The sequence below is a fragment of the Poecilia mexicana genome, unplaced genomic scaffold (genome assembly GCF_051168715.1).
Source record: "Poecilia mexicana isolate PSO_F unplaced genomic scaffold, ASM5116871v1 scaffold_1, whole genome shotgun sequence".
Taxonomy (NCBI): domain Eukaryota; kingdom Metazoa; phylum Chordata; class Actinopteri; order Cyprinodontiformes; family Poeciliidae; genus Poecilia; species Poecilia mexicana.
The window spans coordinates 13,283,919-13,306,096 of record NW_028263370.1 but is presented as its reverse complement, the minus strand read 5'-3'; the positions used below and the strand labels follow the sequence as shown (position 1 = coordinate 13,306,096).

Sequence of the window (22,178 nt, the reverse complement as noted above, 5' to 3'; positions counted from 1 at the left end):
ATAACAATAGAATAGGAATTGAATATTCTGATATCGATGTATGAAGAGCATATTACAAAGCACACACCCGTTCATAATTTATTTAATAAATTATTTAGTAATATCAATAATACATATTTTATATAACTATACAAACACTAATAAATAAAGATTAATAATGGCACAAATAAATAATGATTAATACTTAATTATTTATATATATATATATATATATATATATATATATATATATATATGTGTGTGTGTGTGTGTGTGTGTGTGTGTGTGTGTGTGTGTGTGTGCGTGTGTGTGTGTGTTTTAGCCGACGAGTCCAAAATCCGATGTGAGATTCATCCGTGCTGCAGTGAATACGTCTCTCTTTATAGATATCTCCCTCTTCTTCCTCACATCGTGTCTTTAGGAAACTTTCAAAACAAAAACGGAAGATTTAGGATGTATCTTACTTTTGACAGAGTGAAAGAATATAAATAATAGTCTTTACCACCTGTGTAAACTTTGCCGGTGAATGTTATAACACATAATATAAGTTTTATAACATGTGTTATATTGTTTCATTTCTAATATAGGCTCTTGTGTCAGATAATCTAAGTCAATGTTAGAGATGGACATAAATACGGTAAAGTAATATTCTAATCACAATATATACACAATAATATGTCCATCTTACTTGTGAAATGTTGTCTGTGGAGCCCTCACATCAATAATCCATCGACCAGAACAACAATATCCCTCAGTGCTGAGGCATCTTCTGCTGTTTTGATTGAGCAAAGTAGGAGGGTATACCGCTCCAAGATGGCCGCCGTGTGTCCTGCGCCAGAGTAGTCCATGAGGCGTCTATGCTTATATTATGTCTATGCCTGTGCTACTATAATTGTAGCACCTGTTTTTTTGTGCCACAGGCTAAAGTGTGAAAAGCACTGATTATCTTGGCAATTTAAAAAAAAAACCCACCAAATTGTGTAAGCAGAACATCACATAAGACCAGGTTTATTTATTTAAGAGTTTTGTTGTGGCTGTTTTTTTTTTTGTTTTTTTTTTATTTAAACAGCAGTTGTCGATTAAGCTGAGTTACAAGCTTAACAGGAAGGCAATGGCCAGGCTAGCTTGAGAGGATAACAACCATAGACATAATATAAGAGTAGACCCCGCATTGGCTGCTCCGGCGCAGGAAATACGGTGGCCATCTTGGAGCGGTCGAACCCCCTACTTTGCTCAACCAAAACAGCAGAAGATGCCTCTTATATTATGTCTATGATAACAACCACCTGACTCAGTCTTCTTGAGAGAAGTGTTGAGAGCACAAATGTAGGTCTTTCAGAAGTTGTTTTCCAAACAGCTCCTGTCAATCGCAATCTTCTTTTTTTTCATGTGGGAAGGAATGAAGACTTGCCTCTTTTTTTTTGTTTGTTTAGTTTTTTCAAGCTATAGCCAACAACAACACAGTATGGCATTATCTAAATTTGCACCGGTCAAACGCAATAAGATAGAAAAAAAAAACCAACTTTGGTAATAATGTTAATCTTCCTGTGTTTACTCTGTTGATTCCAGTCTGGCAAGACCCAGCATGCATTGCTGGGTTGATGACGTGGCCTCCATGTTTGAAAGTATAAGAAAATATGTAACATTTTTGTAATTGCGTGTGGATCCTTTCAATGTACAGCCGTAGTTTGAGCATCTCTATATCAAGCTGTATTGTTACAGTAATTCATGGAAAATGAGCCCAGACCAAGTGATGAGAGGATAAATGTTCCTACCTGGAATCCTCTCAGTAGGTCCACATTTTTATATTAAAAATCTTTATTGGTCACTGTAAGTACATAGGATATTCAGTATTTGAACGGAAGTACAGAAATAAATACAATTTTTGAACATATTCATATTTATTGAAATACACCCGTAATACCTTTTAATTGGGCAAAGCTCAACAATTTGCATGCGTTTCTTTTAATTCCTCTATCGATTCAGGATTTTCTTGTTAGCCAGTAGTAAAATTGACTAAATCATTTACTTGACCCTCATGACTCAGATCACATTACTTCGTAAACACTCCAAATAGCAGTCAATAAATTGTGGAGACAATGGTTTTCAATGGCTTATTCATTTGGCCTGGCAGCATTTCAATGCAGACTGTAAAGTTGGGAACGCATAACCATTTAAATTGGTTTTGCTTTCAAGCACACACAGAAAATTCTCATGTATTAATTAATTTGCAGCAGAAGCAGCAGCAGCAGCAGACATGAAGTGTGATACCACCACAGACAAAAGCAGCAGAAAGCCTACAAACCAGAGAAAATGACTGTTATCTATCACGTCTATTTATATTTTAGTCATTTTAGTTGTAGCTAGCACATTCATCAGTTTTTTTCACAGTTTGAATGACTTAAAATAGCTTTACAATTTTTATTTATTCTTTTCTTTTATTTATTTAATTATTATTATTACCAAGTTACAAGTTTCAAGGTTTAGGACTTGTATTCTAGGTGGGAGGTCAAGTTCTCGTCAGGGCATGTCATGGACAGCAGCTTACTTTCCTCTTCTCTTTGGCCAGCACTAATTTAACAAAGCAGGGTTTAGGTGTAGAGAACCTTGATGAGAATAATCCTTGACCTGGATCAATGACAAGTAATAACATGAATTATTTTTAGTTTTGGTCTGCAGTGAAAATTAACAGATTACAACCAACAGACAAAAGGTTCATTATGTTTAATAAGACATTTGACAATTTATTTCTGAGTTGGGAAAAAAAAAATCGAAATTCAAACACATCCACACATAAATTTACCATCTTGCAATGTCTTATTTTGGCCTGTGGAAGAGGTTTGGTGTAGTCTCATCAGATTGCTGTTGATTTCGACACCGGGGTCCGTGAAGAATGACGAAGCTGCTCTTTTCACAATGTCAACAAACTGAGTCACAGTTTCTGACCCAGTGTTTGGTGAAAGCGACCCAATTCTTTTACAAACAACAACTAACTTTTAGGTATTACAAATAATAACCATGCAACACTCATTCAGTCAGTTGCACAACCCTTGGATCTAAGTGTGCTATTTCTATTCCTGATATTTTTGTTTTGTTTTAATCTTGTACAGTATATTGTTGTTCTTGTAAATATAGATTTTTATGGATGTTTAACTTATTTGGACCTTTTGTGTGAATCTACATACCTTGATGCTGGTGTTACACATACTGATTTATTGTTCCCACTGGACAATGAAAGATATTTATATTTTAGCCTGTTCTATTTTAGAGTTTGTGTTTAGACTATCGACACAAACGAACATGCATAGATGATAAATGCGTTTTATATATTTATTTATTTATTCATTCATTCTTTATAGGTCAATAATCACGGAAAGGCTGTAGGTTGTTTATAGTCTGCACTTTTTCATGCTTTTGACCTTTCCAGGCAGAGCTTCCTTTTGTTTATTCAATTAGGCCTGCCTCAAACGTGAATTTATAAATAAATTTTCATTTCCAGAGCTAATCTTGATTGTCTTCTCTTCACCCAACTTTTTCACCTCGTTGCATATTTCCTCGTGGGTTTTGAGGCATGACTCTCACGCCATTTTGATTCCTAAACTGGATTTGTGGAGCCAATCTCTAGGTTCATTTTCACATTTATAAAGAAAGTTGTTGCCTAAAACCTTGAGTTTCAAAACCTTATTGAACCATATTTGCTGTTGTGATCATCAGAATGTCCAGTCCCTCACTACTCGACCCCCAGGGTTTCCCTCAGCATATTATAAGCCTGGCAGGCCACCAGGCTTTACTTGTGCCCGTGTCAAATAATGTTAATTTAGCTTAGTTTCTTTTTAAATTATTGCCTTTTTTACGACTTTGTAGTTGGTGTTTAGTTATTAATCTTCCAGCCTTCCAAAAATGCATAACAAGTAGTATTTTCAAATTTCCTGTCAACTTTAAACATTTTTTAACTCAATAACAGGGCGGCCAGCTGGATGACTGCCCTAGCAGCACCGGGCTTAGCAAGTTTTCTGGGGGAAACTCTGACTCCTAATTTTGCTGGATCTCAGTGCTGTGTGATTATAACATCCTGACTAATGTATACAAAAATCGATCAAGGCTGTTTCAACTTTTTTGGCATGCATGCAAAACGATGTTTGTGGACACACCATGTCTCACTGTGAGACATGGTGGAGGCAGCATCATGCTGTGGTGATGAGTTTCTTCAGCAGGGACAGGAAACCTGGGCATATCTGATTTTCATTTGTAAATAAATAAATAAATAAATACAAATTCAAAATACCTTACTTTCCTTGACTGACAAGAACTTTCGAAGTTTTAATGTATCAAAACGTTGAAAAGTGAAGTTTCGATTGATCACAGGCAGTACAATCTCTCTCCACAAAGCAGCAACAGGAGCAACAACAAATCAGACGGAGACTCGTTGGTGTCCAGTGACGCGGTCTGTAAGGTGGAGCTGTTGTTGCCGTCCACCTTTCTCGCCGGAGGACTTTTTTTCTTCTTCTTTTTTTTTTTTTTTTGGCCAGCCTCTGCGCGTTTTCACACGGCAGGTGGAGCTCTACGTCCAAAGATTTGGGTGTCGGGTCCAGTTCCGTGTTTTCCACTAGACAGACAAAACCCCCACTTCATATCTCCCTCTTTTCCCTTCCTGCATCCCCCAGGCAGGAATCATCACCTTCTCTCCAAAACCCTCCACCCGCCCCTCCAGCCCCCTTCGCTGCCCGCCCCTCCTTGCCTGCCTTCCTGCCTGCGACGTAGCGCTCCTCTAGCCGGGGCTGCGCTCTGATCGGCCGAACATTCGCCGCGCTCCTAAATTGGTTTGTCATTTCTGACCCTCCCGCCCCCCGTCCCCTCCTCTCTCTCTTGCTCTCGCTTCCTGACCACGGTCCTCTGCTCCTCTGCTCCGTTGCGCCTGTGGACTTCAGCTGAAGTCAGTTAAGAACATAAGGAGAGAGACGGGGGAGGGAAGAAGGGAAGGACCGGGATACAGACAGACGGATAGAGGAGGAGAGAGAGAGAGCGAAGGAGAGAGATACGCCTCTGTCCTCCTCTAGCTCTCTACTGGGCTTGTAGAGCGTTTGGACGGAGTAGAGCTTTTTTTTTTTCTCCTTCCTGATCGGGATCCTAAGCACGCAGCCATAGCTTTATCCCCATCCCTTCCTGGAGGAACACTTGTCCGGGCTCCCCCTTTTTTTTTTTTTGCACCAAGTCGGAGTCCAAGCAGCGATCATCAAGTGAAACAAACCGACTAGGAAGATATATTTGCGTCCAGCTGCCTGCTAAGAAACATCGCCTCTTCTCCGTGCTGGATGTGTACATATTTGCCCTGAGATCCCTGCTGCTGGTGATTGGGTAAGAATCCACTTTTTTTTTTTTTTATCATTCCCTCTCAAATGATGCAGATCTACGGAGACATGAGCGGTGAGCGTCTTTGAGACCCCCTTTGGCTGCATGTCAACCTGTGCATCTGAGCTGAGATGCTCTACGGCAGCGCTGACTTGGATGCCTATGGGAATGTGGCCTGCGATTATTGCGCTTACAGAGCTGGCCTCTCGGTGGGTAACATGTTAAACACGGGTTCGCACAGGATGCTTGTCCGGGGGATCGCGTCTGCGTAAGGGCGTCGCTCGGATGTGACTCGAAGCAATAAGCGATGATCCCTCCATTACCTCTCCGGATCCCAATCAATGCAATCACATTATCCCCGTGACAGCTCCCGTCGGCCTCGGCGTGTGTACGCGTTATTATTCTGGTGCTGTACAGCCGCATGTATCTGCCTCACTGCAGGGCGCAATTACACATCACATGTACTGGCATGATGGATGGCAAGACTAAGGCTTCGCCTCTTATTAAGGGTTCTCTTATTCTATGCGGCTGTCACTCGCGTGTTCAGATATGGGAATGCAGTAAAGCTCGCACGGCTCGGGGACGTGCTCGGGTTTTTGTCAGCCGCAGTCCAGAGGATCCGAGAGAAAAATAATGGCACTGTGTTTGGGATCAGCGGCATCCAAGAGGCCGGCGCACGGCAGCACAAGTCAATCATGCGGATTCACGGGTGTAAAGAAAACACTGATTATATTTACAATAGGAAGGCATCTGGAGGTTAGGTTAGCAGATGACCTTGGTGTATAACAGTAAATTACAGAAGGTGGCACACTCCTGCAGAAAAAAAAAGAGAGAAGAAAAACCCAGTCACTTGCTTCAGAATTAGTTTTGATAATATTGAGTAACAAGTATTGCTCGCCTAATCCTGTTTTAATTCCTCACTAATGATTGACTGGACGACTAATCAGTGATTTGGCAGACAAATAATTGCAGATAGCTGCCATTTAAAGCCCTCCCCTCTTCAATAGGCACCCCTGGTGTCTGAGAGTCTGCTTGGGTGGCTGTGTACTGGCCTATTTGAATCACATTACCCTCAATATCCAAATGGCTCTTAGCAACAAATTTTCCAACTCTTTGTGGAGATCTTATCCAAGGGGAAGCAGGATGGATGATAATATGTTTACAGGGCAATGCAGCAGAGAAAGACGCCACAGAGGAATCTGTTGAGCAAAAATGAAAGTGGTCACATTTTATCATGTTACACGGTGCCTGTTGGACCATATCGGCTAAAAGAGAGGCATATTTCCTTGGAAATGTTTACAGCTTTAGACGGGCTGAATGTAGATAAATGGATTTGGATCAGGACGCTTTGCGTCTGACACTGCTCAACTTCAAATGTCGAAGTATTTAATTGTTTGTTTTTTTTCCCCCCAAATCTATTTTTTATTTATGTACATTTCCTCTAACTTCTTTATTTTACAGTACACAACACACACAAATTTAATTATGCAATGTGATGATGTAAAGAATTGCTGGAAGAAATTTAGTGATTCACTGATATGAAAAGTTGGGCCGATATGCGATATTAATATCACTGAAATGGTCAATAACAATTTTTTTACACATATATTTTATTACTGTTTTGACAACTTTGGGGGGGAAACCCTGGCCATAAACAGATCGCAACAAGACAAAAATAAATATCAGTTGTCCATATCGGGAACATACCAGTATGTAAAAAAAAAATTGCTGATATTACCCAATACCGATGTCAGTGCTGATATATTGTGCACCCCTAGCTAAAATAAGTTACCAGTGGAAGTACTGTCACACTGGTGCCTCTAATGCAACATAAAGTCATATTAGTCATATTAGTGCAGTCCATCTGCAGACTTCACCCTGAATGCATCATCCCTCCTGCAAAACATTGTGGTGGCATCAGGCTGGAAGGTTGGTATTTCATCACAAAAAGTAAGGAATCTTAGAGTTGATGGGAATAAAGATGAGGGTAAGTACAGGGGATTGCTGGAAGAAAAACTGGTAAAGGCTGCAGAAGTCTTGAGACTGGGTGGAGAGTCACCATAAGACTTTGAACATACAACTAGAGCCACATTGGGATAGTTTAGATTGAAGGATATGCAAATGTTAGAATGACCCAGTCAAAGTCCAGACCTTAATACAATTCACAATCTGTGGCAAGACTTGGAAATTGATGTGCACAGATGCTCTAAAGCAAATCTTACTGAGCTTCTGCTATTTTGCAAAGAAGAAAGCCATTTCAGTCTGTAGGTCTGCAAAGCCAATAGTGACAAACACATAAGATAATAAGCAGGAACCTCATGCCTAATTAGATGTAATTGCAGAAAAACTTGGTTATAAAGTATTGACTCATGGGGACTGTGGGGCAAGGCAATTAGTTGAACTGGATTTTATTTAAGGGCATCAGAATAAAATGGGTCTGCAAACCTTCCACTTCGTAATAATGTACCACATTGTGCTAAGTGACAAAATGTGAAAAAGTTCAAGCCTTGCAATACTTTAGGAAGGGACTGAATTGACTTCTTTCCAAATTCTGCCTCTATTCATCATGCATGTCTGTGTGTGTGTGTGTGTGTGTGTGTGTGTGTGTGTGTGTGTGTGTGTGTGTGTGTGTGTCTGATTTCTGAATCTGTCTCAAACAGTGGAGAAAGATAAGCTTTAATAGTTTTTCGTGTTATCTTGTCTAAATGGTTTACTTTTCTGACAGGCTCAGATAGCCTCTCAAGAGCCAGCCGCAGGACGTTTGTCAAACAGACAAGTGTGAGCGCGGGGTTGTTAAAGAACAACCAGAGTCGTGTTCGGTAACAAAATTCATGTGGCACCAATGTTTCTCAGCCCCTGAAAGCATACGATGTGCAGCAGCCGACTTCAAGCATTCTGCTTACTGTAGGTCTGTCTGTCCTCCCATAAATTAGGTCACTGCTTCTTTTCTGTTATGATGCAGGAGACGGCTAAAGAGCCGTGTTGAGGAGAAAAAATAAAAGAGTGAAGCCCGGCGGTTGTGCTAATTCAGATCATTTTTGCTTGACTTGAAGACCTCAGTCTCCTTTGTTCAGAGCTGTTAATATTGCAAATACATTTGGTTTAGATTTGGAAGATTCCATGAACAATATCTACCCGTGAAACGGAAGGAGGTCGTTATTGGAACAAGGGATCGTCTGTTAAACATCTTCTGCTAACACAAAAACCTCTAGATAATGAAAATAAACCTTGGCAGGCAACATGATTCATCTCAGACAGACAGCGTTTGGGAAATGCACACAAGAATATTAAGACAAGCAGGCACATAATCAGTTTTGTTACAACTGTAACTGCTTGTTACTACAGTCAATTTGCATTTTCAAGGGGTAATGAGAGAATTTCATTTCAGCATTTGTGCTGTTAGTTCAGCTTAGTGGCTCCGCAGATCCTAAACTCTTGATTTACCAAGAATTATTTAGAAACAAATGTTGGCAAATTTGCAGCTTTCAGTCAAAAAAGTGGCTCACATTCCTTTCTCACACTGCTTTGAAAATATATCACTCCCCCTTATAGATTTTCTCAGTTTCTCCCTTTTTTATCACACTTGTTTCAGATCATCAAACAAATTTTAATTTAACAGACTGAGACAAGAATGACCTCAAGATTGAGATCACAATGCAGTTTCTACATAATTTAAATTGTAAAGGAAAAAAAAAACCATTCAAACCAACATGGCTTTATTTGAAAAAAGTTCCTGCCACCTGCTTAATAACTGGTTGTGCCAACTACTGTTGGCACAATATTTGTAATTCAGCCACAACATAAAGTTTTCAAGCATTAGTAGCATATCTACGGTAATTAAGTGGTGTAATCAGACTTTGACTACACCACTGTTCTTTTTTTTGTACTAGTATTTTTCTGCATGCATTTGGATCCAAAACACTTCATTTTTGTCTTGTCAAAAATTTTCCAGAAATTCTTGGAATCATCAAAATGTTTTAAGGTAATGCGAGATAGATATTTGTGTTAATTTTGGTCAGTATTGGTTTTCACTCTTGCATGGATCACATTTTTACCACGTCTTTTTCCTGGTATTAAATCCTCAGCAGTGACGTTAACTGAAGCAGTGCTTTAGATGTTGTTTTGCAACCTTCTGAAATAGTTAACAATTTGCTCTTGGAGTAATTTTGGTTCGCTGGCCTCTTATGTGAATGTTCTGCTCTGGTGTGAGTTTTCTCCATTTATGGACAGATGCTCTTAGCATAGTTTGCTGTACTCTCAAATTTATTTTGTTTCCCTTTCCAGATTGTTAGATGTCTATTCTTTCTGTGAAAGTTATTTGTTGGTCAATAAAATCAGGATGTAACATATTGCCAGGTTTGCTTGGATAGTTTTTCCCTCTCAGTTAATGAAATCAAGATTTGGAGACACCGTTTGCATTTACTCAGGTCATCTTTGTCTTATGTGAACCTTTTTGAAGATGTAAAAAATGACCCAGGTTTTATGGCGGTGGTATAAGATTCACGGGTGACCCAGAAACTATGACTGAAAATTAAAAAAAACAAAAAACTTTTTTTTGTTGCTATTTCTAAATATTTAGCTTACCCATTCATCCTCCATAAATATGTTACAAGTAGCAGTTATCATTCTACATAAATACAGGAGTTAAAAGCATCTTTCAAAAACACTGATAGTATCCTCTATTTTTGCAGTGAGTTATATAAATGGCGTATTTTTTTTATCCTATTGTCCTACAAATAATTTGTTTACAGCTTCTCCTCGCTTGACAGCACGGGAAAGCACAAGCCCACCTCCTTCCGGCTAGCAGGTCTCCTCTACCAGCAGCGTTGGCTCCTGCCAGTGCCCACATTCATGAGAAAGAAGTTGGATATTATTTTTGGGGTGATTAAGCTTCTCATAAGTGTGTGGGAGCTGTCTACTGAACTTTCTGATTACAACTCCTTAGAAATATTGCAAAATGTTATCTCTTTTGGAAGTGATTGCGGGCATTTTTTTTTTTAAAGTAAGGTGGGCTTAGCCAACATTTCAGCAAGCTGTGTGGGTTTTGGGACTTTGCCAGGAGTGGGAGTTTATAATGTCTGCCTGATGGTGATAGGCTGCATTTAGCCTTTATATTTTCTGTGCTTTCGCTGATACTCTGAAGACCATTTTTGACCTATTCAAATTATCATCCTGTCTTTGGCTTTGACATTGACTGAACGAGTTGGACAGACGCATTCTTTTTGTGTTTGTGCATCCTGTTTGCAGTTATCAGATTATTGGAAGATAATGTTGCACCCTTACCTAATCCTTCAAGGTTAGAGTGTATTCTGCCTCTAAAGCTAAGGGCTTTTCACCTCCCGCCTCCAGCTGATAAGAGCTTGAGATAGGCTTAAGGTTGCTGAACTTATGCTGACATTGCTGTGTTTTTGTGTTCTATATCTGCCTGTAAAGACAAAGGGGCTGAGGAAAGTAAGCAGCTCTCTGTGTCCTCAGGTCCATCTCATAAAGGAAGCCTCTGTCAGCATGGGTGTTGTAGTCTGTTGTCCTCGCCAGGGTCTGCAGCCTGCTGTCTGGAGGCTCCTGGCTGCTTTCAATTTATTTTAACAAGGCTGACATGAGGAACTACAGTAAAGTGCAAAATTAAACTTTTACAGTTTTTTTTCATGCTGTTACCACTAACATTATTGTGTTTTGGGAGGATTTTAGAAAATAGATTAACACGAAGTGACACATAATGTGAAACTGAACAGAAACTCAAGCATTTTTTTTTATTTTTTATTATTTTAGATAACCTGAAAAGCAGCGCTTGTTTGTATTCAAGTCTCTTTAGTCTGACTCTTCAACATAAAATCACCTAGTAAATAAAGAATAAATAAAGTTTACTGTCAGCATTTTGAAACAATTTTAATACACTCGAGACACGTATAGTTTTGATTGGGGCTGGAGAGGGACTTGACTGACTGGAATCAGTGGGGAATCCTATACCATACAAACCATGTTTTAATCCATTCTCAAATTCAGGGGTGTTGAGGTGGGGTGATCACACCATTACCTTTGCTGGTGTGGTGGGGACTGGAGGTGAGAGAAAGACCTGGAGGTGTCTCCCAACATCATGAAAGGATAGCAGGGGGCTGTTCCCTATGTTGTGGAGTTCTTTGTGTGGGTGCTTGGGCCGTGTCCCAGTGTAGTGGGGTCCCATTGATGGCCTATGACTCTTGGGGACGTGTTGGACTGACTGTGGACCACAAGTGCTATGCTGAGTTCCAGTGAGCTTCCCTTCCTTTTGACCTCTAAGGGGTTGCTCTACAGGTGGGATGGAAATGTGGCCAGTTCCAGCTGCCATGGTGGCCTGGTGCTTGCTCGGCATGTTGGGGGGTATTAGTGGGATCTCCCATTGGTGATGGGCCATTTTGGTGACTGGGGTTAGTGAAGGCCCTGGGCTACTGGAGGGACTGGGTCCCTGGCTTGTCTAGCACAGGAAGAAATGGCCGTGTGGTTGTTTGGGGGGTTTGGGGCTCTCTGTCTCATGCCTCTCTGGCCTAGAGGCTGCTGCCTGTGTGCTTCACTGATGACCTCTGTGTGGATGCCCGTGGTCATGCCTTGTGTTTGTCTGCCCTCCAGAATCAGAGCCACCTGTTTGTTGCTGCTCTTGGGTGCTGCGTTGCAGGCATTGTACCATTCTCAACACTCTTACATCTGTGCTCCTGCAGGTGACATACTCGCTCACGTACTCTCTTCTTTTTACATATATCACTCAACTACACCCACCCGAAATCACATAAATAATCAAAATGGTTGAAAGGTATGCAAACACAGGTCACTGTTATAGCATTGTGGCCACCTACTTTGATGTTAGATGTTGCTTTTATTTAATAAAGTCAATCACGCAATTAGGATTCTGTCTTGAGATGTTCTTTTTTTTCTATAAAGGAAATCTGCCTTGGCACATCTAGGAAACCTTCTTTATATAGTATGCCTGAAATACAGTAAACAGGACAAGTTAAGACAAAGGAAATTGCAAGAGACTTGCGAGCTGATACTTGGAGACATTTTTCATCCAATCTGATGAAGGTTTGAGCTGTTTTGCAGTGAAATGAGCAAACATCTCAGTCTCCAGATGTTCAAAACCCCAAAATATTGGCAGCTGGAATTGCGGCTCTACAAAGTACAAAACATTGCCTCAATTCAATAAATAAACAAATAAGATAATTTATTTTCGTTCATCGTACAGCAGAAACTGTATATTGTTGACATATCACATAAAACCACATTAAAATACAATTCAGTTTGTTTAGTGGAAGTGCTGCTCTTTAGTGGAAGTTCTTTGCTGTGCGACTGCCTCAAGGGTGAGCCTTAGATGTTACCCTTCCTGAATCAGGATAGCTTAGGAAAAATCTACATTTAGGTGTTGGAGTAGACCCAGATCTTGAAGCGGTGGGAGCAACATGCTTTAAGAGGCCCTGACTATAGTTAGGTTCAGTTGTTAGCTTGGATTTTTTTTTATCTTCAAAATGAAGATGATGAAAATAAAGACTGTGTGCTTAAGAGACATGGTTGTCGTGGTGATGCGGTGGTTGGTCACTGTAGAGGACATTGCCTGTTTGCAGTGGTGGGATTTGAGATGGGGAAGGTGACTCACTTTGTGGATGATCAGGTTACTCTTGTATTCAAATGTTCTTCATCATATCCAGTTTTGTATTAAGTTAATTTATGCTTGGCAAGCCAAAGGCCTGTGTCAGAGAGCTTCTTAGATAAACATTAGGTTGTGTTTATTATGCCCGCAGAGACAACCAAGCTCTCTGCACAAATAAACCATCACTCATGAGGCATAGGTTGTAAAAAGAAAACTGCTTTCATAATGATATTAGTTTTTAATGAAAACACAGCTGTAGAATTTAACTGCTCTTTCAGTGGTTTTTCATAAAGCCATGATGATTCCTTTTGATTGATTCCTTTGAGTGCCGAGCTTAACCTAATTCAAAAGGCCTCTCCTGTGCTAGATGACATCTCTCTCCTATATTAAAATAATAATCCAAGATTCTTGCCTGGCTTCCTCGTTCTCCTAAAGTACTTGGTCATGTGTTAACATATCCGTCCTCCTGCCCGTCGCCTCTCTTAAAGAAGAAACCAGACTCCTCTGCATTTTCCATCATGGCCCTTAACTCATTCGTCCTTTCTTTATGCGTGAAATCCATGTCGCTCTCTTCACCATGCGGCCAGAGTGTAGTTCTTTATGATTGGGAAAAGGGAGAAACCAACTGTGGACTGACTCATTCATTGAGTGACTGTGATTAGAACTGCCCTCCACAGTGAAATCTCTAACTCTGTAGGGATTTTTAAGGGCTCTAAAATCAACCCACCTCAGCTTTTTAGTGGTCTGTAGTTTCTGTGCTGTTTCCACGTTGTTCACTGTTCGACTGCCCGCTAATGCCAGGTGTTACGAGCTATTTGTGAGGTGCTGAAAGTGATCCGTCTTGTTTTCCTGCTCACTGGATATTGCAGCGTTAAGCAGTGCAATGTAATCGAATCTTTAAACAACATCAGGCGGTGAAGCTCAAGGTAAACGGTAAAAACGGCTCGCACAGATGGTTGAATCTGCCTGCCCTGATGAATTTTATATTGTGTCTGTCAAACAGAAAATAATACATAAATGCTAATAATAATGATAATATTAATAATAATCATAATAATAAAAGTACATTGTATTTGCGTAGCACTTTTCTAGACACTCGGACACTTTATAGGAATCAAGTAAAATTGGAAACAGAACGCAAGTACATCAAAATCATAAAAGGAGAACACTTCTAAATAACACGTTAAAAGAATACGACAGCAAAAAACAAATCCCTCCTCTCTAATTCCCTCAAAAAAAGAAGAAAAACAAGACAATAGTCATACATCAAACAGATATATAAAATTGTTAAAAATGCATATCCAACATTGGTTTGACTAGGTAGATAAAGTAGTGCAGAACTGGGAAGCGGGAGGAAAATTATATTTGTTTCATTCATGTTTTCACAAATACAATCTCAATCATGCAATTATATTCAGTCCATTTAACTTTGATACCCCAAAATAAGGTAATATAATCAGTAAACAGAATCCATCTACGATGAATTTAATCTCAGCATAAATCCAGCTGTTTTGTGAAAGCCCCGGAGATTTGTTAGAGACCATTAGAGAACGGACAGCATCATAAAAACCAAGCAGCACAGCAGAAAGGTCGGGGAGAAATTTAAAGCAGGGTGAGATATTCGAGTCCAAGCATTGGCCCTCTTAAAGAGTACTGCTAAATCCATAATCTGAAAATGTAAAATGAACAGGGCAACTGCAAACGTACCAAAACACAGTCGCACACCTAAGAGCATTAATCAGACAAGCAGCCTCGAGGCCCATCTGACTCTGAAGAAAGAGCAGCGATACACGGCTCAGGTGGAAAATTCTGCTGACAGAACAACTATTAATTGTGTAGTCCATAAATCTGGCTTTTGTGGTGGAATCCCAAGATTGTTGGATTGTTGGACGAAAACCAAAATAATTTCCCCTTAGCTTGCCACAAGCCTCATAATCACACCTGAAAAAAGAGGCTTTGGTTAGAGGAGGCAAAAACTGAGCTTTATGACCTACATGAAAAACGGTACACATGGAGGAGAAAACCCTGTACAAATGATGCCTCTTTTTGAAAAAAAATTTGGTGGCAGCGTTATGCTATGGATTTCTGTAGTAGAAAGCTTGTCCGAGCAACAGGGAAGATAACAGAGTTAAATACAGGACATTTCTGGAAGAAAATCTGCCAGAGGCGGCGAAAAAGCTTGTCATGGGGTTGGAGGTTCACATTCACCCTCAAGCAGGAGAACAATCTTAGGCACATTGCCAGAGCTACAACGGCTTGATTTGGATCAAAGCATGCCCATGTGCAAAGTTGTCCCAGTCCAAGTCCAGGTTTTCATCGAATTGAACATTTTTGACAAGATTTGAAATCAAATGTGCATCAAGGCTTTTCATCCAATCTGAGTTAGCTGAGTGGTTTTATTTTTTATGCAAGGAATAACGGGCCAAAGCTGGAAGAGATTTGCAGATGTGATTGCAACAACAACATTCCCTCTTGGAGTCTGAAATGCATGCCGCACTTCTCAGATTTTTAATAGTAAAAGATTTGAAAACCATGTTTCATTCTCATTTCACTTCTCAATGACGCACATTGACTTAATGTATCCGAAGTATCCCACTAAAATGCATGTAGGTTTGTGGTTGTTGTGCAATAAAGACAAACTGGTCCTTCGACTGACATATGATAATTTGTTTCTTGCTTAGATTCACAAGCGTTACTGATTAAGTCAGATATTTTTTAGCACAAGACAAAAGAGCTCATTTCCTGTCACATTAAAACAAGGAAGGGGCTTATTAAAGCAGAAATTTTCACAGATTTAATTAGATAATCTATTTACTGAATTAAACACGTTTCAAAAACACAGAAAGAAAACCCAGCTTATAATTAGATATATATCAGCTATACCAAACAAATAACACACAAGAATAGAGGAGTTGCAATGACAGAAGTGATTAATTAAGATTAAAGTACAACCCTATAATTATCACATCTTCAGACCCATGATTAGAATGAAAAGTTCCACAGAAAGCACCAGCAATGTCACCTCATAGGAGAGGGTCTGTGGATCCCATCTCGCCTGTGCAGGACTTCTTTATGCAGTTTAGATGTCACCCCTCTTCCCCCCTCCTTTCCTTCCTGCGTGGGTTTCCTCTGTGTACTCGGTCAGCCTTTGCATGCATGTTAGGTTAATTGGTGACTCCACACTGACCCAAAGGAGTAAGTATGTGGCTGTTTTTCTTGTGTTGCAATCTGTCTTGGGTTTATACCCAGTACAGATTGCCCGTCCATAACTACCCTATGAGTCTAAGTGGGATTAAAACAGGTATTGAAAGTGAATGATTGTGTTTTACATTAAAATTCAGTATTACAATGTCCTTATGAAGAGATTTTTGTTTGAGATTTTTTTTTTTTACATCCCTTTGATTTACATGTTAATGAAACAGAAGTCATAGATTACTATTGAAAAGTAGCTGGAAACTTAAAAAATAAAATTTTGGATTCTAAAAAGTGGATCTATTTTTTTTTTTTTTTTTTACAGTTTTTATTGTGCTAATGTTCTGTATTCAACAGTAGAGAGAGCACAGAGAGAAAGGAAAGACATGCAGGAAATCGTCAGAGGACGGGAATCAAACGACTTTGTTTAGGATTGTAGCCATTATATCTAATTGTGTTAGTTTTAATACTCTTGGTACTGTGTTGGTTTTTCCTCCAGGTCAGTGTTTCACAACCCTGGTCCTCAAGGCACACTGGCCTGCATGTTTTAGATGTTCCCTTGCTTCAGCACAAATTATTTCAGTTGACAGGTGTTTGCTGAACTGCAATCAGCTGAAACATGTAGGGCTGTGTGCCTTGAGGACCAGGGTTGAGATACGCACAACATACCATGGGCATCTCGCACCAGCTTATGCCTAAATGCCACCTAACTTTGTGTAAGTGTTGGGAAAGGAATAACAATAGACTGGAGCGGGCATATGATGCTTCAAAACCATCATATACAACAAAGAAAACCTAATGAATATAAAGTAGGTTCTTTCAGGATTTTGCAAATGAAAAAAGCAGACTTTGGAAGTATTACTGCATTTGCTGCATAACATTTACAGATGATACACAATGCATATATACATATAAAAATACATTTGAAGAATCTGAAGACATCTCTGTTGGTTGGAGGATAAGAATGTAAATCGATCCTAAATGGATCGAAAACAGACATGACTGGAATAAATCATTTCACTATGCATTTTGTACATAAGCAACTAAAAACTATTTTAACTGTTACATCATTAAAGCTAATTAAATTATAAATCTCAACTACAGCATCTTAAAGCTGCAATATGGCACTCTTATAAACAGTCTGCTTTTTAACATATTTATTAAAGCCATCACAATGTCCTGTCCGCATAGTATGAGACAAATGATATGAGAAAAACTCCAGGAACGACCAGTAACAACCAGGAGGGTTTTAACACTGTCAATCAGCCACGTATATATGAAGAGGAGGGGTGGGAGTTTTAAAGTACACCATACCAACATTCAAACATAGGGGCGATAGTGATAGCCCGAGGCTGCTTTGTTACTTCATTCTTGCTGTAATTGATGAAAACATAATTTTTGCTTTCTATTAAAAAAAAAAATCCTGAAGGAAAATGCCATAAGTTTAGGTCGCTTGGGTTTGGAGGAGTGTACTGTTATCACTACGTGTTAGATACTCTGTGTATGTTAACGTAGATCAACAGCAAGCCAAGCTCAATTTCATGAGCCAGGAAGCTGAGCGTCTTGCTCCTTTATTACGTTTTCTTGACACAACTTTGAGCAGTGGTGTGGAAAAGCTCAATAAAAGGTTGAGTGAAACTATAAGAAAGAAAAATAAAATATGCATCAGCTCTAAATACACAGAATAAACTTCTAGAGTCTGAATATAATTAACCTGAGCTGCAGTTAAGAAACAGTCACGTAGCAAACGTTGCTATGTAAATAAAAACTATGAAAATATGGCTTTTCTACAATAAACACATTTGGAAAACAATCTCAAAATAAACTAACAAAACATATAACACCAAACAGAACACAGATTGAACTTACAGCCGTTGTTTTCGGAGGTGTAAGAAAAGATTGACAACACAGGAGGTGAAGTTCATACATTAACAGGCAGGCTTTCTCTCTACAAACAGGTATTCCAAACTGCAACTGCCTCTGCTACCCACAATGTACTGTTATCTCAAAATTCTCCTTCAAAATAAAATACAGAGAAATTAATACTATAGAACTTTTTAAAACTAATTAAAACATTTCCAACATCCAGCCTGGGGCAGAACAAGGAGATAAGAATCCATAGTAGACCAGCCAGTCAATCTCCAAATAATTAAAAAAATAAATAGTAATCAACTCAGTTTTTTATTCTCAAAAAAACATTCAGTGTGGCTGAAGCAAAGCAGTTTTGCAAAGAAGAGTGGGCCAACATTTCTCTGTAGACATGCAAGTAAATCTCATTTTCAGTTACTGAAAATGCTTCATGTCAGTCGTTGGAAACGTTTGAAAACTGCATTATGCACAGTATTCATGCAGGTCCTCGTTATCTGATATTAACATTTATATGAAGATACTGTATGAAACATATAAGTGTGACAAGAAGTTACAGGTACATTTTCACACCACTATAGGTATGCATTGCTACTAACGCCTTTGTTCTTGTAAAGCCTTTAGTTCAGAGGCTATTCCTTTTTCACAAAGACAAAAAAAAAAAAAAAAAAGAAATTCATACCCTGCTCCACACTTGTCTGCTATGTCCTTCACCTCCCTGTGCACCACTCAGAGCTGTCACCAGTCAATAGACACACATACATGCATGCATTTCTTTCCACACATTAATGTGATGCACATCAACAACAACCACTTTCCTTTAAACAAACACGCTTGAATTTGAGTGCATAAGATCAGATACTCAGAGGCCCCACATGGACTTGCCTGCAGCTGTATGTTTACAGGGGTGACAAAAAAAAACACAGCGAATGCCGAATCAATTATTGTAAGTTGCTCGCTCAAAGGTCTACTGATTATTTTTGGTCTCTGCAGGAAGGCCTTTGCAATAGTGCTCACCCCCTTCTCCCAGTCCGGTACCTTTTAAACGAAGCATTTCTGTGTTGTTCTGTGTGTGAAGCCAGCCGGCCAGTGTTACTGATGGGGAATTCTTTGCTTTTGTTTGTCGGTTTACTGTAGCGTGCCAAGGAGGCCTCACTTGTTTGGAGAATGGGCTTCATGGAAATGAGTCACACACAATGTGATGCAACACAGCAGATCAGATTTGAATTATGGGGCAGTGAACAATGAGGTCATCGCGGGGCTGAGGGCATAAACCTCTCGGTGGCATGGAGTATAAGACGGCATTTCTTATCAATGGAGGAAACTACCGCAGGGTTTCAAAACACAGGACTGTTTAAGGACTTGGTGCAAATAAAAGACCGAGGCAGAAGACAGTTGTAAGGGGAAGTCTAGATTGGCTGTTTTATGAATAGTGTTGCCTTCAATTACTTTAACAGTCATGTTTCGCCGCACAGTAAAATGTTTGTTGTAGTTTATTACAGCATGTTGTTGAATAGATGCAATTTACTCTTTTTTTTTTCTCTTCACTTTCCAGCACTTGCCCGCCTCTCATATCCCCAATGCTGCAGCCAATGATATTTTCCATATCTTTCCCTTCTTCAGCAGATTGTCTGCAATCAGCGTCGGCTGTAATACCATCATCCCTTGGCCCCTCTTAAATTTCTTGCTTACTGGGCTTTTACTTTAACTGCATTACATACATCTTCCACTCCCTGTTCATCTGGTTCCTTTCAGCATAAACCAGGCCGAAAGATCTGACTTGAAGCACGTTGATGGGACTCGTCATTTGATGGCAAATTTGGAAAACAACGCTGTCATTTATTGTGCCTGCTTTGTGGCCCGGCTGTGACGCTGATTGATATCGAATGGCATTTTCATTCGGAGTCTTTGGGAGTGAGAATATGTGCCAGAGAGTATTGATCTGTAGCTTAGCTGTTCGTGTAGTGCGATAGGATGAAGAAAGGAAAGAATGACTACATGGTCATGCTTGATTGAACAAAAGTATAAACAATAAACATTTGAAACTTTTCACATTTTGTCAGCCACAGTCTTCAGTGAATTTTATTTGGATTTTATTTGAAAGATCAGCACAAAGATTTTTTTTTTGCTTCTTCTTCTTCTTTTTTTAAATTAAATATCTGTAAAGTATTGTGGGCATTTGTGTCCAGTCCCTCTGAGTCAATGTTTTGTAGAACTAGCTTTTGTTGTAGTTGCATCTGCCTAGGGTCCGCTGATCTCTGTCAGCTTTAAACCTCTGGTGATTAAGTTTCTTGCTCCTGATTTTTTTCTTTTCACAGATTGTCAAATGGATTCTTGTCTTTACTTTGACTAGACTCATCATGTCTGTATGTTTAAGGGTAATGTGTTTTGTACCCTGTATTTTGCTTCACCCTTTTTCCCATCAAGTCTGACCAGCTTCTCTGTGTCTGCTGAAGAAAAAGATTCCCACACAATGATACCGGTGCCATTGTGTTTCTTTTGGGGAATGGTGTTTCATACTGATATGCAAAATGAATTCTCTTAGACACACAAAATTCCTCATGATGACCATTAAATGTAACATTGAGTCTTAATGGACGTAAGGATCTTGTTTGCTGTCGGTAGCTTAGGGAAATCTGAAAATTGCCCTTTTTTGAGCTTCCTTAAGATAATTGCTTTCAATTTGCAACTTTTCCATAGAAAGGAATGGACTATATTTATTAATAAAGATACATAGGAAGGCGATAGCCTGCAATACAAATGCACACCACACTTTTCAGTTTGTAAGTTATAAAAGTTTTGTTTTGGAATAACATGCATCATTATTGCCTTACTTCCTCACAGTAACTGAATTTTGTGGCTATTTGCTAACAAAATGAAAGGCACTCTAACAGTGGCTAATGGTATGGTAATGCAAGTTTTGTCACTTGTTCCTTTTTGCATCTTGCCTTCCACCTTCTTAATTCATCCACACAGCCTTCAGGTGCAAATCTAGCACCTTTCTTTTCCCAAGTTCATTCTTTTGACTGGTGAATAATGCTCGACAAGAAGAATTCTCAAATCCGCTGGGTTCCTTTTAGCACATTTACAATGTGCGATTGCAGAATAGACTGCACAAGGCTGAGGCTGACATGGTCCAACTGTCTTCAGATGAAAGCACCATGCTCCCTTTGGTGTGGATGCCTCACTGGCAATTTGTCCCTGAAGTATCTTTCACATTGTGTAATAAAGTCATTTTACCACCTCTGCGTTGTGCAAGGGAACCTGATAGTGTCACACAAAGACAGATGACTAGGACCATAGCCTGTGGGCCTGCAGCAATAACTAACAACGGGCCACGTGCCTGTTTTCTAAAAAAAAAAAAAAAATGAAAAAGTGTTTGCATCCTCTGCTTGAGTGTGCTGACAGGCCTTTTTTGAAGGCTTTTACTCAGATAGGACGATAAATGATAGAAGATCTGTCATAGGTGAAAGGGAAAATGTAGGTTCAAGATCTTTATTGGAGGATAGAATAAGTGAAGTACTTGTTGACCAATATGGTCTTTAACAAAGCTATCTTTGTACAAAATTAATTTACCAAGGTTTTTGCTATGGTTGGTTTATTGTGTGTAGGAGTCTGGATTTCTGAATGCATCACAAGCATTGTACAATCTCTGCTCAGGACTGGGTACCTGATTAATAGTGGTGTGGCATTATTAAATCCATATTATTTAGTTACAAAGTCCTTTTTTATTGAGTTTTTCCACCTTAACTTTTCTGAATTAGATGTTCAGTAATCAAAAGTAATTGGACACTTGAAGGAATCAGTAAAATAATACGAAAATTACTCAATTTGTAAGCCTACATAATCTTAACCTTCCTGTTTAAATATTTTTTCAACATAAACACTAGCTTACATGTTTAATATGAGAGTTAGTTAGTTCTTTTTTGTCACTCTAAATACTCATTGGATATGAACATGAAAGATCAGAGGGGGATAAATTTTAGTAAAACAGTTATCCTTCTGCTTAACAGTGAATGTGGTTTGAACAGGGTAATAATTGACCAGCTATAGTCAGTGTGCCATATTCTTTATGCTTGTTGTTCCGGCTGGCAGGCGGCCTAGCCAATCTGTTTTGATATTCTCAGTGGCGCCCCCCACCATTGAAAAATGCTGGCTACTCCCTTAGCAACCATCC

The 22,178-nt window shown here is 39.4% G+C and overlaps 1 protein-coding gene across 1 annotated transcript in view; it reads left to right on the top strand.

Annotated features, from left to right (window-relative positions):
* The first annotated feature begins 4,772 nt into the window (after positions 1-4,772).
* Positions 4,773-22,178, top strand: part of adgrl3.1 (adhesion G protein-coupled receptor L3.1) — a 161,654-nt gene continuing 144,248 nt past the window's right edge. Inside the window, exon 1 of the mRNA XM_014984400.2 lies at positions 4,773-5,334. The gene's annotated coding sequence lies outside the window, so the exon portion shown is untranslated. The remainder of the gene's footprint in view (positions 5,335-22,178) is intronic.